This window comes from Sciurus vulgaris, assembly GCF_902686455.1.
Source record: "Sciurus vulgaris genome assembly, chromosome: X".
Classification (NCBI taxonomy): domain Eukaryota; kingdom Metazoa; phylum Chordata; class Mammalia; order Rodentia; family Sciuridae; genus Sciurus; species Sciurus vulgaris.
This window is the reverse complement of record NC_136471.1, coordinates 21159869-21176141: the sequence shown is the minus strand read 5'-3', so window position 1 is coordinate 21176141 and position 16273 is coordinate 21159869. Positions and strand designations below refer to the sequence as shown.

At 46.7% G+C, this 16273-nt stretch overlaps 1 protein-coding gene across 11 annotated transcripts in view; it reads right to left on the bottom strand.

Annotated features, from left to right (window-relative positions):
* LOC306650612 (uncharacterized protein) overlaps nucleotides 1-16273 on the bottom strand; it is a 219032-nt gene that overhangs the window by 190195 nt on the left and 12564 nt on the right. Inside the window, exons 1-2 of one of the 11 annotated variants that reach the window (XR_013760971.1) lie at nucleotides 4512-4900; nucleotides 3540-3691 (exon numbers count right to left, since the gene is read on the bottom strand). The exons of 6 other annotated variants lie outside the window; for them this stretch is intronic. The gene's annotated coding sequence lies outside the window, so the exon portion shown is untranslated. Of the gene's footprint in view, nucleotides 1-3539; nucleotides 3692-4511; nucleotides 4901-16273 lie in introns of those variants that run through there. 4 more of the 11 variants (XR_013760972.1, XR_013760973.1, XR_013760974.1 and 1 more) reach the window with 4 other exon arrangements.

Below are 16273 nucleotides of genomic sequence, written 5' to 3'. Positions count from 1 at the left end.
CAGGTTCCACCGAATAACAGCTTTCCAAGGGTAGGGTTGAGTGTCCGTCCTCCTTGCACATCGGCTGCCCAGGAAGAAGTCCAATACTTCTCTGGCCTTCTCCTCAGGCCCTCCAGGCCTCCACACAATTGGGCCCGCCTGTGACCTACTGGACCCACAGTGATGCTGCCCTATGCCACCTAGAACTGACCTGTCCTTCAGGTTGTCCATGGTGGCAGAAGAGATTTGAGCACAGCATCATGGTGACGTCACCTAAGGGATTGCTATCTCTTGCTCCAGGGACCCTGAACAAGAAGTAAGTATGCACAGTGCCTGCATTATCCTTTTAAGAGTCCCCTCAGGTCCGGTCTGCACAGCCTAGCACTCAAGCACAGCCCCAGGACTTCCTGTGGGAGGATCTCCTGGTCGCTGCCATTCCACTCCGGGCCCCTAGCTCTGCAGGCTCTATGTGAAGCCAGAACACCAGTGTCCAGGGGTCCCTCAGGGCCCTAGGAGGAGGCAAGGAGACCCAGTGGGAGCCCAAGCCTCTTGACTCTCCCTGCTGCCCAGGTCTTCCCAACCGCTAGGCCTCCTGGGAAGGAGGCTTTCATGGCGCTGGGTGTCTGGAAACTGTGTCCTCACGATGGCAGTAGAGCTGCAGACATGGCCACCAGCCCTGGTCCTGAGCGCTCTTCTCCCGCCCTTCCTGTCTCAAAAAACGCCACCACAGACAAAGACTCAAGGAAACATGGCTGCCTTCTCTTCTGCCCTCTGGGATGGAACAAGCTGTGCAGGCTGCCTTTGTATTTTGGAGTTTGGAGTTGGAATTTGAAATCATTGAAAAGTTTTGAATTTTGAGACAGCATTTTGCATGTGGCTCACATTGGCCTGGATCCTGAGACCACCTTCCTCACTGGGCCTGCAGTATGGGACTCATCAGAACCCACACTGGGCCTGAATCTGCTCTTCTGTCATCAGGACTGGGGTGCTGGTGGAACTTACTCTTCCCCAGGATCTTGTCCATTCAGGTGTCACCTCCTTGACTCAGTGGGACAGGCTCTGGAGTTGCTGGAACACCAAATTCCCTCCTGGGGAGGATAAAGTCTCTGATGTGAGAAGACAATTGAGGAAGCTGGGAAGCTGGAGGAGACCTTCTCTAGGAAACAACTCGCCAATGCAAGGGGTCTGCCACCTGGCTGTGCTCCCAGACAAGCAGGCATCCAGGATTCCTCGTGTTTCTAGCCTTATGAACCCAATGGGAGGCCATAGTTTCCCATGGGAAGTCACAGGGTGCCTGATACTTATACTTACACTTGCATCCATTTCTATCTTTGTCTCCTTATTAATCATGAAAACATTTTCCAATGACATTACATAGGCTTCTACTACTGACCATGACTTTATGGGGTTTCTGTCTTCATGTGTTCTGTGGATAATTTTTCCTCATAAAGTTTATTTTATCATATGACTTACAGTATTGTCCCATTACAAGACAGGTCTTCCTCTTTTTTTTATTCCCTTCATTTGTATATTCTCTGTAGGCCTTTTTATATATTGATTTTATTTTAGACCCAGGTTTAAACACAGGGATGCCTAACCACTGATAATATTCTAAGGGTTTCTCCCAAAAAGATCTTGTTAAGTTTGTATTTTGAGACAGGGCCTTGATAAAGCACTTAGGGCCTCAGTCATTGCTGAGTCTGGCCTCAAGCTGGCAATCCTCCTGCCTTGGCCTCTCACATTGCTGAGATTAGAGGTGTGGATCCCAAAGCCGTACTCAGTAGCAATTTTTGACAAGGAGTAAGAAAATCAGGTTGTGCCAAGGGGACGAAAAGCACAAGCAGGAGACCATTCAAAGGAAGCAATAAAATTTGAATGTTTCTACAGATATTGTTAAATATATATGACCGTTATTCTAGATTTAGTCTCACTGGAGAAAAAGAAACCTATAATGTATTAGAATTAATGCTCATCATTGTCTGGAGCAGGTTTCTGGTGAACACAGCTTTCAGGAGCTGAGGACTACAAACCCCATGAACGTCAACCACATTTCAGCTAAGGAACACAGATGAAACTGAAGACACCCTCATGGACATGCTGTACACAAGTCGACAGTCTTAGTGGTTTTGATGGAACCTGCGGCCTTGAACAAACATGCAAATGACAGCATGAAGTATCTCTCAAAATGCAAGGTGTGTCCTCTGGAATCCCAGAAGTGAGAGGTCAATGGTATTTGGAAGAAGTTCATGATATTCCCAAGAAGAGGAGTAATAATGCAGGGCTGAGGATTCATGCCTCAGTTTCATTGCAAATGAAAAACAAAACCAGAAAGGACTGCGAGGCTGAAGCAAGAGGATCTAAGAATGAGTCCAGGCTGGTCAACTTCTCTCAAAAGTTAAATACTTAAAAGAAAAAAAAAAAAAAAAAAAAAAAGAAAATATAAAATGAAAGGCACCATTTAGAACGTGTTCAAACGAAGGAGGCAAAACTCAGGACTTCTGGTCCCTGGTGACTTTGTCTCCAGCTGGCATTTGTATGGACAGGAAGGGCAGCAGAAGAGCACTCAGGATCAGGGCTGGTGGCCTTGTCTGGCCCTGTGCCACCATCATGAGGAAATAGTTACCAAGCACTCTGCTGCATTAGCTCCTGCTTCCCAGGAGGCCTAGCTTCTGGGGAAGATCTGGCTTTTGTGTAGCCAGCTGGAAGCGGCTTGGGCTCCAAGCTGGGCCTCTTTGCCTTCTCCAGGTGCCCTGAGGGAGACCTGGGCACTCATCCTCTGCCAGCATAGAACTGGGACCGGGAGAGGAAACAGATGAGCAACAGCAGGAGATGGTGACACAGGGTGGAAGGGATGGTCCAGGCCTTGGTACTGAGGTGTGTGGACTGCACCAGAGAAACCCACTCAAGTCTGAAGCAGGTTCCTGGGGGCACTTCCCTTGAGTTCCTCCCCTTGGAGCAAGACACACAAGGCCTTTTGTGATCTCACTGTCCTAGAGCCCATGGATCCCTCCTCATAGCTAGGTGAGAACAGCAGGACAGGACAGTCTTAGGGACACCTGTGTATTCAAACTCGGTGCCCAATGCTGATCAGGTTGCAAAAGAGTCTGCATTTGTGCTTTGTCCCTGCCTGGCCCCAGCAAAACCTGGCTATGCCCCACTGGGATCTCGGCCCAACAGACTTGCTACTGGTCCTGCCTGGCTTATCTGCCAGTCTTTCATGCAGAAAGGGCTCTTGAGGTGGGATTCTCTGAAAAGGTTTCCTTAACTAGACTTGCCTCCCGTGCCTTGTTTGTGCCCCTCCAGCATGAAAAGAAAAAAAAAGAAAAATTGTGAGAGGAGAAAAACACTCCAGAAACTATGGCTGCCTTGCATTTTGTTCAGTTTCAGGAAATGTGCTCCCCTGCTGAGATTCTGCTTTGGGTTCCAGTGACATCAATGTGAGATCTAATGTACAAAGTCCTGTGATTCATCCTAGGACCACACTGGAAGACAAAACAGAACAAAACAAAAAAGTAATAACCTAAAATGTTGAAAGAGGAAAAGCACAATGCCACAGTCACTCACCCACGGGCCTCGTCTCGTCTCTATGCACCCATTTTCCACATAACCAAGCCTTCCCCTTTCTGCTCTTCACTCAGCCTTCTTTCTCGGGCCTTTCCTCTTGGGATCCATTGTCTCCTGCTCTTGGATGCCAAAGCTCAGGTGTGCTCGCCTAGGAGGAGTAGGAAATGTTTACTCCAAGGCCTAGGGAAGAGGGCATGTAGGCCCCAGGACACTTGGTTGTCAGCCTGACTCACTTCTTCCCCAGGTCCCCTGCTGTCCTCCTCCATATTCAGACCCAGCCTCTAGGCAGGATAGGCCCCTGGGAGGCCTACATTAGGTGCAGCTCTCACAGGAGGGTTCAGATGGCTCAGGACTGAATGCTCAATAATCCGTCCTTGCAGCTGTGTGACAACAGCAGGAATGGCCACTACTGGTGGCCATTCCATGCTCCATCCTGCTGTCCCTAAAGCTCCAGCTTCTACACTGCAAGACTGCAGTTATGCTTTGCTCTCTCCTGGCCTCAGACAAACAGGCTGGGAGGCCTCCATTGGTAACTGAACCCTCAGAATCCCAGTGGTCCTGTCTTGCCTAGCTGCTATGCGTTGCCTACAGGATGGGCTAGGGGTGGAACCTCTCCAAGGGATTTCCTCAGGATGGCAGTATTGCCCCACAAGAGAGAGCTAGCCTTCTTCTTTCCAGGTGTTCTGCTGCTGCCACTCAGTTTGAACAAGGAAGGAAGGAAGGAAGACAGACAAGCCAATAATTTGCAGAAATGATACCTCCTTGCATGTTTCTTCCACTTTTGATGTGTAACATGCTTCACCCTTAAAATTTTGTTTTTCCCTTCCAGTGGATACCAAACTGAGAACTAATAGGGAAGACCTTGGTTCCCTTGCCCAGGAAAGAAAGAAAGTTAGGGAGGAAGGATGGAAGGAAGAGCAAAGTCTGGCAAGTTGGCCTCACTGGCCTTGAACTTGAGACCCTCCTACCTCAGCTTTCTGTACCTGATTCCTTTCACTTTTCATGAGAAACCACCCAAGACCTGAATCTACTCCTCAGTCATCAGGACTCTGGTCCTTATGGAATTAATTTTCCCCAGGATCTTGTCCCTTCAGGTCCTCATTTACAGGGTGTTACTGGTCCTGGAGTTTCCTGAGCATCCAATTCTCTCCTAAAGAGGATAAAGTCCATGAACGGAAGCAGACAACTAGGAAAGCTCTGGAAACTGGAGGTGATTTATTCTAGCTAACAACTCACCATTCCAAGGGGTCTGTCACTGAGATATGCTCCAAGACAAGCAGGGATTCTGGGCTTCCTCGTGTTCTAGCTTATGAACCGAATTGGAGGCAATAATTTTTCATGTGCAGTGTGAGGAGGGCATGATAGTCATGAGCTCTCTATCCTTTTCTATCATTGTCTCCTCATTAAACATGAGAACAATTTTCCCATTGCAAGAAATAAGCTTCCCCTATTGATTGTGAATATATGGGCACTGTATGTCTACATTCTGTAGTCCACTGTTTACATTTCATTTCACGCTTTCGTGGATATATGCATTCCACTCTGGCCTCACTGAGAGCTCAGATGAATAAGGAAAGGATAGAGAAGCTGGAAGCTGCTGCACAGGCACCACATTTGCCCCAGGTCCTGACAAAAGTGGGCAAACCGTGTCGGAGAATCACAAAATACATAAGCATTTTTCAAGAAAAGCAGAGATGGACGGAAAAGCAGCACTGAGAACTAGTTTGTCTCCAGGGAACTGGGCAAAGCACAGGGCAGCCAGGTTTCCTGGTGCCTTTCTCTCCTGGTGGCGTTTTTTCAGACCGCCAGGGCGGGAGAGGAGCGCGCAGGAGCAGGACTGGTGGCCAAGCTGGAGCAATACCGCCATCGTGAGGCCCCAGTTTCAAGGGGCCCTGCGCCATTACAGCCTCCTTCCCAGGCGGCCCAGCTGCGGGCACGACGTGGCTTTGTGGAGGAGTTGGGAGAGGCCTGGGCAGCGATCTGGGCCTCTTGCCTTCTCCCCGGGCCCCGAGGGAGACCTGGGCCCTGGCGCGCTCTCAGCAGAGAACCTGGAGAGCCAGGGGCCCCCAGAGGACCAGCTGCAGCAGGAGACTGGTCACCGGAAGTCGTGGGGCGGGGCCTGGCCACCGCGCTGGGTGCACAGGAACCAAGGGACCCACTTGGGGGGTAAAGGCGGGAGGTCGCCCTGGCTCAAGGTGCCCAGCGGGAGTTGGAGCTGAGTGCCTGAAGTGGCATCTGGCGGCACCAGATGCAGAAGGGAAGCGGAATCAGTACAGGACTTATGGGGTAGCTGCTGCCACTGGAGGCCGCGCTGCAGGGGGCAAGTGCCCTGCAGGAGCTGGGCCTGCAGCCAGAGCAGGGCTTGGCCACCGCGTGGGCTGCAGTGAGCTTGGCCGTCCACCTGTGCAGTACTTGTGCAGCGGGAGGAGGTGCCGAGTTCCCTGAAGCGGTGGCTGGCGGCATCATATTTGGCAGAAGGGGAAGCAGAAGTACTTGGCCCAGTGTCCCCTAGAGGGGAGCCTGTTGCTCTCTGCCGCCCTAAGCAGGTAAACCCCAAACACCGCCATTCCTGATATGTTAAAAAGAAAACAAAAGTTATTTTAATGTAACTTGAGATGTACACTTGTGTTTGTCCCCCAAAATAAGTAAGACTTGAGGTGACAAAGAAAAGATTCTTAGAGAAAAATGCCTGATAACTATCAAGAGAACCTACTAGAGTCATAATTTTTTCGTGAGTTTAAGGCCTACAGCTCTTCCTAACCTCCCACACAGGGTGCTTTAATCAATGTTTGCTGGTATGATTCTCTTGCCCTAAGTAACAAAGATAAGGGATGTCTACTGAACACAGAGGTCATGCCAATAAGAAGATAATTTAAAAATCAGATGACATTAGGTAACTCAAGTAAATGCTGTGTTTACCTTTCTGATACCTCCTACAATGTTAAGGATTTACAAATAAAGGACTTTTCCGCCCCTGCCTTGTTAGACTATGTTAGGCCTTGTTATGGAGAGATCTTCTTAGCTCTTCCACCTCCTGAACCAGACTTTTACTCCTTGATGGACCCGATTTCTAAAAGGGGACTCCAAACTGCTTGTCCCACCCCATGTCACCCCTCTCAGCTAGAAGCAGCAAGTGCTGTCATCGCCCTTTTCCCTACAGCAGTAACAAGTTCCTAAAATTAGAAGGGACATAAAATTACAGTGAGAGTAGTAGGTAATTGAGTCAAAACACAAAATGGAGGCTGATTTGGGTCCAGAGAGTTGGAAACCACCTCTGAGAGATGAAAATGTTAGTGTTCCAGAGCCCTTTCCTACACCCTTACCAAGATAACCTGTTCCTACTCTAACCTGTTGCTAAGCCTATCCAACAGGTTCAATTTAGGAGAGAACCAGCCCCAAGAGACCATTGGTTTCCAATACCCATTCCAGCCAGGAGACTATGTCTAGGTCAAATGGTCCCAGAGAGAAGGATTAATTCCCCTCTGGAGTGGAAGGGACCTTACTCACAACATGGATTCATCACATATGAGTGAAGACAACAGAAAAATGGACATCCCTCAGAGACCCCAACCACCCTCTAACGAAAAGACTAAAAAATGCTAATCATTAATCATGTTTTTTTCTCTTGCTTAAACTATGCTATAAGGCCTGAGATGCTAAGACAACATATTTTGTTGGTCAAATTAATGCATATGCACGGCCATTACAAAGCCTGACCTAATTTAAAAGATAAATCAAGCATTTGATTGTTTCCAGAAAAAGGTGGGAATGTTATGGCCAGGCTATATGGAGAATGAACAAACAGACTTCATTTTAAGCTGAGATTCCACGTCATGTGGGAAAAGTTTCTCCCGTGGGAACACCCAACTCTGTACCCATCAACAGGTGATTAGCACAGCATGTTTGGCAACACTAAATGGCAATTCTTATATCATGTAAAATATTCTCATTTTCGGTCATATTTCTCTTGGACCATGTACTCTATCAGAGAAGGAGTGTCTAGATGTTAGTAACCATTCTTACCTGGTACCTAACTAAGGTTGTTTAGACCCACTTCTCATTCTGCATATGATTTTGGATCTCATATGATTTTGTTAGTCTGCAGTGGTGAATCACAGCAAGATTCATTTATGATTGAAATACTGATATGTCAGGCAGTTTTTGCTGGTTATCCCCTGGTGTTTAACCATTTGTTTGCTGTGATGACCTGCAGTCTGCCAGTATATCGACGCCTTTTTTGAGAACAGATTGCTCACTGTCAGGCGTCTATCATCTGCCATTTGCCTGCCTCTTGCCTGTCCATCGCCTGCCTTACTCCTATGCAATATCCACCGCTCGGGGTTCACCTCCCGATCGTCTGACAACAGTCAGCAAACTGATCGCCAACTGCCAGTGGAGCACCAGCTGCCTGCTGCTGCCTGGAAGTTCACTGTTACAGTACCTACAGGTTTCATTACACCTGGCTGCCGCCATTTTGAGACAACATCCAGGAACCCTAGGACCCCGGGCCGGACTGACTGAGCCCCATCTCCAGGATCCCTCAGCCCGACCAATCTATCTCTTGCTCCAAGGACCCTGAACAAGAAGTTAGTATGCACAGTGCCTGCATTATCCTTTTAAGAGTCCCCTCAGGTCCAGTCTCCACAGCCTAGCACTCAGGCCCAGCCCCAGGACTTCCTGTGGGAGGATCTCCTGGCCGCTGCCATTCCACTCCGGGCCCCTAGCTCTGCAAGTTCTATGTGGAGCCAGAACACCAGTGTCCAGGGGTCCCTCAGGGTCCTAGGAGAAGGCAAGGAGGCCCAGTGGGAGCCCAAGCCTCTTGCCACTCCATGCTGCCCAGGTCTTCCCAACCGCTAGGCCTCCTGGGAAGGAGGCTTTCATGGCGCTGGGTGTCTGGAAACTGTGTCCTCACGATGGCAGTAGAGCTGTAGACACGGCCACCAGCCCTGGTCCTGAGGGTTCTTCTCCCGCCCTTCCTGTCTGAAAAAGTGCCACCAGAGAGAAAGGGTCCAGGAAACATGGCTGCCTTCTCTTCTGCCCTCTGGGATGGAACAAGCTGTGCAGGATGCCTTTTATTTTGGACTTTGGAGTTGGAATTTGAAATCATTGAAAAGTTTAAAATTTTGAGACAGCATTTTGCATGTGGCTCACATTGGCCTCGATCCTGAGACCACCTTCCTCACTGAGCCTCCAGTATGGGACTCATCAGAAACCATACTGGGCCTGAATATGTTCTTCTGTCATGAGGACTGGGGTGCTGGTGGAACTTATTCTTCCCCAGGATCTTGTCCATTCAGGTGTCACTTCCTTGACTCAGTGGTACAGGCTCTGGCGTTCCTGGAACATCAAATTCTCTCCTGGGGAGGATAAAGTCCTTGGATGTGAGAAGACAACTGAAGAAGCTGGGCAGCTGGAAGAGGCCTTCTCTAGGAAACAACTCGCCAATGCAAGGGGTCTGCCAGCTGGCTGTGTACCAACACAAGGAGGCATCCAGGATTCCTCGTGTTTCTAGCCTTATGAACCCAATGGGAGGGCATAGTTTCTCATGTGAAGTCAGAGGCCGGCCTGATACTCATACTTACTTTTGCATCCATTTCTCTTTTTCTCATTAAATATGAAAACATTTTCCTATGGCATGAAATAGGCTCGTACTACTGACCCTGACTTCATGGGGTATCTGTCTTCAAATTTTTTTTTGTACAATTTTTCCTTATAAATTATATTTTATCAAATGGCTTACAGTATTGTCTCATTACTAAACAGGTCTCTATGTTTTTTGTTCTTTTTTTCTTCAACCAAATGTTCCACATAGGCCTTTTTAGTTATTGATTTTAATTTCTGGACCAAGGATTGAATACAGGGATGCCTAACCACCAGGAATAAATCCCAGTACCACCCACACATACACAGCCTGTTAACTTACTGTTTTGAGACAGAGGCTTCAATTCCTCAGGGCTTTACTCGTTGCTGAGGCTGGCCTCAAGCTTGCAATCCTCCTGCCTTGGCCTCTCACATTGCTGGGATGAGCGAAGTGGGCCACAAAGCCCTGCTCTTTAGTGAACTCAGGAGTGCTCTTTGACTCGGGGCCAGAAAATCAGCTTGTGCCGAGAAGCAGAGACCCTTTGGACTTGGCGAAGGCCCTGTCAACAGGGGAACACAGGGGTTCAGGACAATTGGACTCATGGTTTGAGGACTGGAAGCAGCTTTCAGCTCCAGGCTGTAATTCTACTCAGGCCTTTCGAAGAACCAAGGGAAAACTCAGCTGAGATAGACTCCAGGCACTGTGGCTTCCTGGCGTTCAGCCCCACATCACCTAACATTCTCTGTCTTCCCCTCTGACTCTTGGTGGGCATGTGATATCAACAGGAGATCTGGCGTGCAAAGCCCTGAGTTCCAGAACAGCAACACACACACACACACACACACACGAAAAAAAATAAAAAGGACACATTTGAAAACTCAATTGTTACATTTGGGAGGGGGTGCCAGGGAGAAGGTAGATTGTAGGGATTCACAGGGAGGCTCCCAGGGACTAAGGGAGTGTTGTGCCTGAGGTCTATATCCCCTCTCTATTCATGTGCTTATTTTGGGGTCTAGGGGGTTGACCCCAAGAGCACTTAACCACTCATTTTTATGTGGTGCTGAGGATGGAACCCTGGGTCTCACAAGTGAGACGCAAGCGCTCTACCACTGAGCCACAACCCCCACAACCCAGCCCTGAACAGGATGTTTTCCAAATACATATAAATCCCGATCAAATTTGTTCAGAGTTTGTCCCATAATTCACCTTTTGACATTGGAATGGAGCCACTTTCTCCTGTTATGAGTTCTGTGACCCTGATTTTTAAAATTTCTATTTCATTTTACTTTCTATTTCTTCTCATTTGGAAAGTAATGCTGTTATTGCTTGGAACTTTCTCAGAAAACATGGAACTATTTCATTGAAACAAATGACAAATATTACTTAACAGATATTAAAAACATATTTAAACTGGTGTTTCAGATCTAATTCATTTTTGCTTATGGTCCGCTTTAACATCGAATACTTCTTCATCTCCCTCTACTGAAAACAAAATATAAAAGATGAAATATTCTCCTTTAATATATCAAAGAATTTGCAGGAGAAAAAAATCTCCAGGTTAAAAAGTCTCTTGGGGGTGGGGGGGATGTGGCTCAGTGGTGCAGCACTTGCCTAGCACGTGTAAGGCACTAGGTTTGAGTCTCAGCAACCTATAAAAATCAATAAATAAAGGTATTGTGTCTATCTACAACTAAAATAAAGAATGTAATAAAATCCATGGGCTTAGAGAAATAAGTAGAGCACCAGCTTGTCTGGCATTCTGGCATTTCCTTACAGATGGCAAAGAGCACAAGACAGAAAAAAACCTAAAAGGAACTACAACAATTACAAATTACTTATGCTGTAATTCTGTCCCAAAGCAAGCGCCTATATACTACATGGTTACTGATTTATCCTATGATCTTTGAAGCAAAAGATCACTCCGATCTTTAAATGTTTTAGAGGGGAAACAGAACTAAATCATTCTCTAACATACTCTGAGCCTTGGTACCCAAATCAGACATAGAATGGAACTACATAAGCCAGCCATGGGCGGGCACCCTGGCCCACACCTGTAATCCCAGGGACTCAGGAGGATGAGGCAGGAGGATGATGAGTTCAAAGCCAGCCTCAGAAAGTTAGTGAGGTCCTAAGCAACTTAGTGAGACCCTGTCTCAAAATATAAAATCAAAGGGGCTCAGTGGTTAAGCCCCCTGGGTTCAATCCCCAGTGCTGGAAAAAAGAAGAAGAAGAAGAAAGAAACCAATCCCAACAACAGAAAAACAGAAGCTGGGCACAGTGGCACATACCTGTGATCCCAGCAACTTGCTGTGATCCCAGTGACTTGGCAGGCTGAGGCAGGAGGACTGCAAGTTTGAGGGCAGCCTGAGCACCTAGTGAGGCCCTCTCAAAATGAAAAAGAGAAACGGCTGGGATGTGGCTCAGTGGTTAAACACCCCTGGGTTCAATGCCTGGTGCCCTCCTCACCCCCAAAAAAGAATGTGACTGCAAATAAAATTAGACACCCACTTATGAATACAGATATAAAAATTCTAAAATATTAGTAAATCGAATTCAGAATTTTGTAGAAGAAAGTAAATTGACCAAGTTGTATCCATCTCATGAGCACAAGGGAGGATAACTTGTAAAAGGAATAATTAATTGTCACTCACTGATTTTCAAAAAAAAAAAAAGGGAAAAGTATATGGTCATCTCAATAGGTGCAGAAAACTCAAAAATATTTGGTAAAACTCAATACCATCCGTGATACAAATTGTTATGAAACCATGAAAAGACAGGAATTTCCATAATCAGATTATCGTTATCCATTTGTCATGCTGTACGAAACAGCACTTTTCAACTTGGCTTAGAAACAAGAACTTATCACAGATCTCCAAGTATGCTGTTGTCTTCCAGGCCTCGGGTGGATTCTCAAGCATCTGTCATCAGCTAGCTTTGGGCCACACTGGCAGCTCTGCTAGTCCTGCCTCTTCCCTGTTGGGGGTAAATTCACTGTGGAGACCTCTAGTTTCTCCTCCCCAAGTACCTCACCCTCCAGGAGCCTCGCCTGAGTGTATTCACACCCTGGTCGCAAGTCTGCAAGGAAACAGTGGACACAGACCAGACTCCCCAGGCCTGCATCGAGAACTGGCTTACCATAGACAGACTCCACATTTTTCTTCTTCAGTATGCAGGATTGAACCTGGGAGCACTCTACCACTGAGCTACATCTCCAGTCCTTTTTTCATTTTTTATTTTGAGACAGGGTCTGGCTAAATTCCTGAGGCTGGCTTCCAACCTAGATCCTCCTGCCTCAGCCTCCCGAGTCGCTGGGATTACATGTGCCACCATACCAGGCTCAGACTCAAGCTTTTGATGGAAGGAGCAAAAATTCACACTTCAAGGGCACGGACACATGGAAAGGAACAATTAGGGCACTGACACACTCAGTGTACTTTGGGTATCTAGGAAACCTCCATCTCAATGTATGGTCAATGAGGAAACAGCAAAAGAATGCCTTTCTCAGCTATGAAAATAAAAGCCTACTCAATTACAATTCTACTCCATAGAGTGCTGCAGGAAATGAACAAGGAAAAATGGGATGAAAGCATTAGGAGTATAAATGAAAAAAATCAAATTATCATTAGCAGTATAAATGAAAAAAATTAAATTATCATGTCTAGCTAGGTGTGGTGGAGCAAACCTGTTATCCCAGCGACTCAGGAAGCTGAGGCAGGAGAACCACGTTGGAGGGCAGTCTCAGCAACTTGGCAAGAACCTGTCTCAAAGCAGAAAATTAAAAGGAACTGGGGATGTAGCTCAGTGGTAAAGTGCCCCTGGGTTCAATCCCTAGGACAAAAATAATAAAATAAAAGGTCCTGTATAATTATAGGAATATATAAGAGAACGTATGAAAACTGTCCAGGTGTAAGAGCAATAAATAAAAGCAGACTATACCCACTTTTTTCTTTTTTGTACTTTTTTGTACTGGATAAAGGACTGAAACACATCCCCAGCCCGATTTTACTTTTTATTTTGAGACAGGGTCTCCCTAAATTGCTTAGAGACTGAATGAGTTGCTGAGGCTGGATTTGAACTTGCGATCCTCCTGCCTCAGCCTTGGGAGCCGCTGGGATTACAAGCATGTGAAATGGCACCAGGCCTTGTTTTTATTTTGAAACAGAGTCTTGCTAAGTCACTGAGGCTGGACACCAATGGAGACATAGGTCTCAGGAAGGCTCAGTTTCTTTCCAGATACCTATAGAGTCAAGGACATTTTTGGTCAAAAAGAGCACATAAATTGTACGGTAAGGAATCACATTCAAGTTCCAGTGTTTCAATAAGAAAAAATGTTAAAAATGCTAAGCTGGGCATGGTAGTGTAGGTCTGTGATCCCAATCACTGTCAAGGCTGAGTCAGGAGGATCACAAGTTTAAGGCCGGCCTAGGCAATTTAGTGAGCCCCCGTCTGAAAGTAAAAAATGAAAAGGGCTGAGGACGTAGCTCAGTGCTAAAGAGCTCCTGGGTTCAATCCTCAGTACCCCCCACCAAAAACAAACCTGACATGGTTTAATTATAGATAGAATACTATTACAATATTCATTATGGCTATTTACCAACCATTTCCATTGCTCTTCCTGGACGTTCTTAAAATCAGTGTTATTTGGCCAAGGATGGAGCTACATGCGTAGATCGAATTAAATAAATATCCTGACGTATTTCTGGAATCCTGCCAGAATTCTCCATGCCAGAACATAACCGGGTCTCACAAAGAAGGACTGCTGGACTCTGTAGCCCACACTGGAGACAGAAAGAAGTGCAGGAAAAGAGCAGATACAGAGAAAGAAATAAAGATAGCCAGCAGAAGTAAAATTTCAGCATATCTTATTATCTGGATTATTGTAAAATTATAGGTCACTTTTTTCCCACCTCTCTGAATTCTATATTAGTTAAATATTCCGTGTTGGAAAAAAGTGACTTTTTTATGAATCAAAAATTATTTTCATAGCTTAAAATCATGCCTTTGGATAATTAAAGTGTATGCCAAAATGCTCCTGAAGTAAAAAGGGGAAAAAGGATAAGAGAAGAGACAACCTCTTCTCTTACAGTACTGAATTTTGGTAAAACATGTACATACATAGAAATTAAAACGTGTCAATGTTTAGGTAAACGCAGGGAAAGCAGAAAGATGTGACCAGCATTATCATCGAGACTGTGGAATTCTGACTAGGGTGAATACTACTCTTAGTTTACTTCGGGAAATCACATTTGATAGCAGTCGTCCAATTGAAATAAGAAATCACATAATAACACTCCAGGCACAGTTGCACACACAGTAGGGACTGAGAAGGCTGAGGCAGAAGGATCACAAATTTGAGGCCAGCTCAGCAACTCAGTGAGACCATGTCTGAAAATCAAAAGAACTGGGGATGTAGCTCAGTGGTGAAGTGTCTCTGGCTTCAATCCCAAGCATCACCCCACTCCACCCCCCAAAAAGCTACACAGGGCTTGACTCTGAGATCCTTAAATGAAAATAACTAAATATGAGTATTTACCTTGAGCATCAGGTTGAAGCAACTGAGGACATTTAAAAAGAAGGATGCCATTTTGGTAACTTTTGGCTTACTATGTGAACCAGAAAATGGAGTACACCACAGAAGCCTGGAAACCGAGCTAGGTCAAGGACCAAGGGTCGAACGGCCCCAGGTGGGCTTATGCCAGCTTTGAGATGCGGCAATTTCTTTTTCTCCAGCACAGATTCCTGAGAACTAGGCTTGTATTGGAAAACTTGAAAACGAAGATGCTACAGATCTGATGTCGACTAAAGAGGGTTATCGCCAAGCCACAGTCTACTGGAAAGGGCATTCTTGAAAAGAAAGGATGGCTAACGTTCAGTGGGTCATACATGGTAAGCGAATTTCTTTGAAGCGGGTAAAATGCAAGGCAGCCCTGTTTCCTCGCACCTTTGCCTCTTTCTGGGGCAGGGTGTTTTAGAACCACACTGAAATCATGAGGAGGCTTTGTCAAGAGCCAAAGCTGTTGCTGTGAATTTCCACAAGATCTAGCGGTTTAGAAAAGTGTGGTAAAGTCAACGTCGGGATGGTCCCTGACCTTCAGGGGCCAGGACTGGGGCAGGGCTTTGCTTTCCTCTCACGCCGACGGGAACGCAGGGAACCACTAGGACCTACGAGAGCTCCTGGACATTTGTGTCCCGTCCCTGTCCCTTGAACCATAAAGCAGTTAGGGGGGCACAAGGTGCGCCTGTACTTTGGGGCTTGAGCCCCCCGCATCAGCCGTGCTGGAGTGCCAGGGTGAGGAGCATCTCACTCCAGGTGACATCTAACAGCGCTGCTATGCCTCCCAGAGTCCCAAAGACCCTCAAAAGTCTGGTGTCCCATTGCCGGGAGCAAGGAGGCCCCGAGGACAAGTGTGTGCCACCGTGGCACATCGAATAAATTCTAGTACATCAGTAGGAATGCAGATACGCACACACGAGGGCGACCAAAGATGGAGAAAGCCAGGAGGTATGTCCTGAGCCCAGAAGGTGACAGCAGGCAGTGACACTACAGCTTTTTAGCTGGAGCCCTGCGGCTGGGGAGATAGCTCAGTTGGTAGAGTGCTTGCTTTGCAAGCATGAGGCCCTGGGTTCGATCCCCAGCACTGCAAAAATAAAAATAAAAAAATAGAGCCCTGTGTGAAGGCCTGGTCACCAGTGGAACCCACCCTTTTCTCAGATTCTGTAAGGGGACAAAAATGGGTTATTCATACAGCTGTGGGCCTCTCCTGGAGGAAGATGAGACTCTTGAGGCTGGGGACCTAACAGTTCATTCATGTTAGTAAATGCCGTTCTCTCTGCTCGCTGCTGAGCCTTCTGCTGATGAACACTCCTTACGGGCCTGACCAGTCTCCTCCAGGGACTTTAAGATATCAGGGACCCAGAACCCTTGCCTCTTTTAGAGGTACTCTATGTACCTGAGATAATCTCGGCAAATGCTCACCCCAGAGAAAAGGCTGAGCAGCCCATGGCAACAAGCATTGTATTTTGATCTTGGTGCTCTCTCTCCTAAATCCATTTCAGTTCAATGTTTGCATGAGTGTGTGTGAGAGAAAGAGAGAATTCCCACGGGTTTGGTCATTTCCTGGGTTTTGAGTTTTTTCCTGCTAGCACACT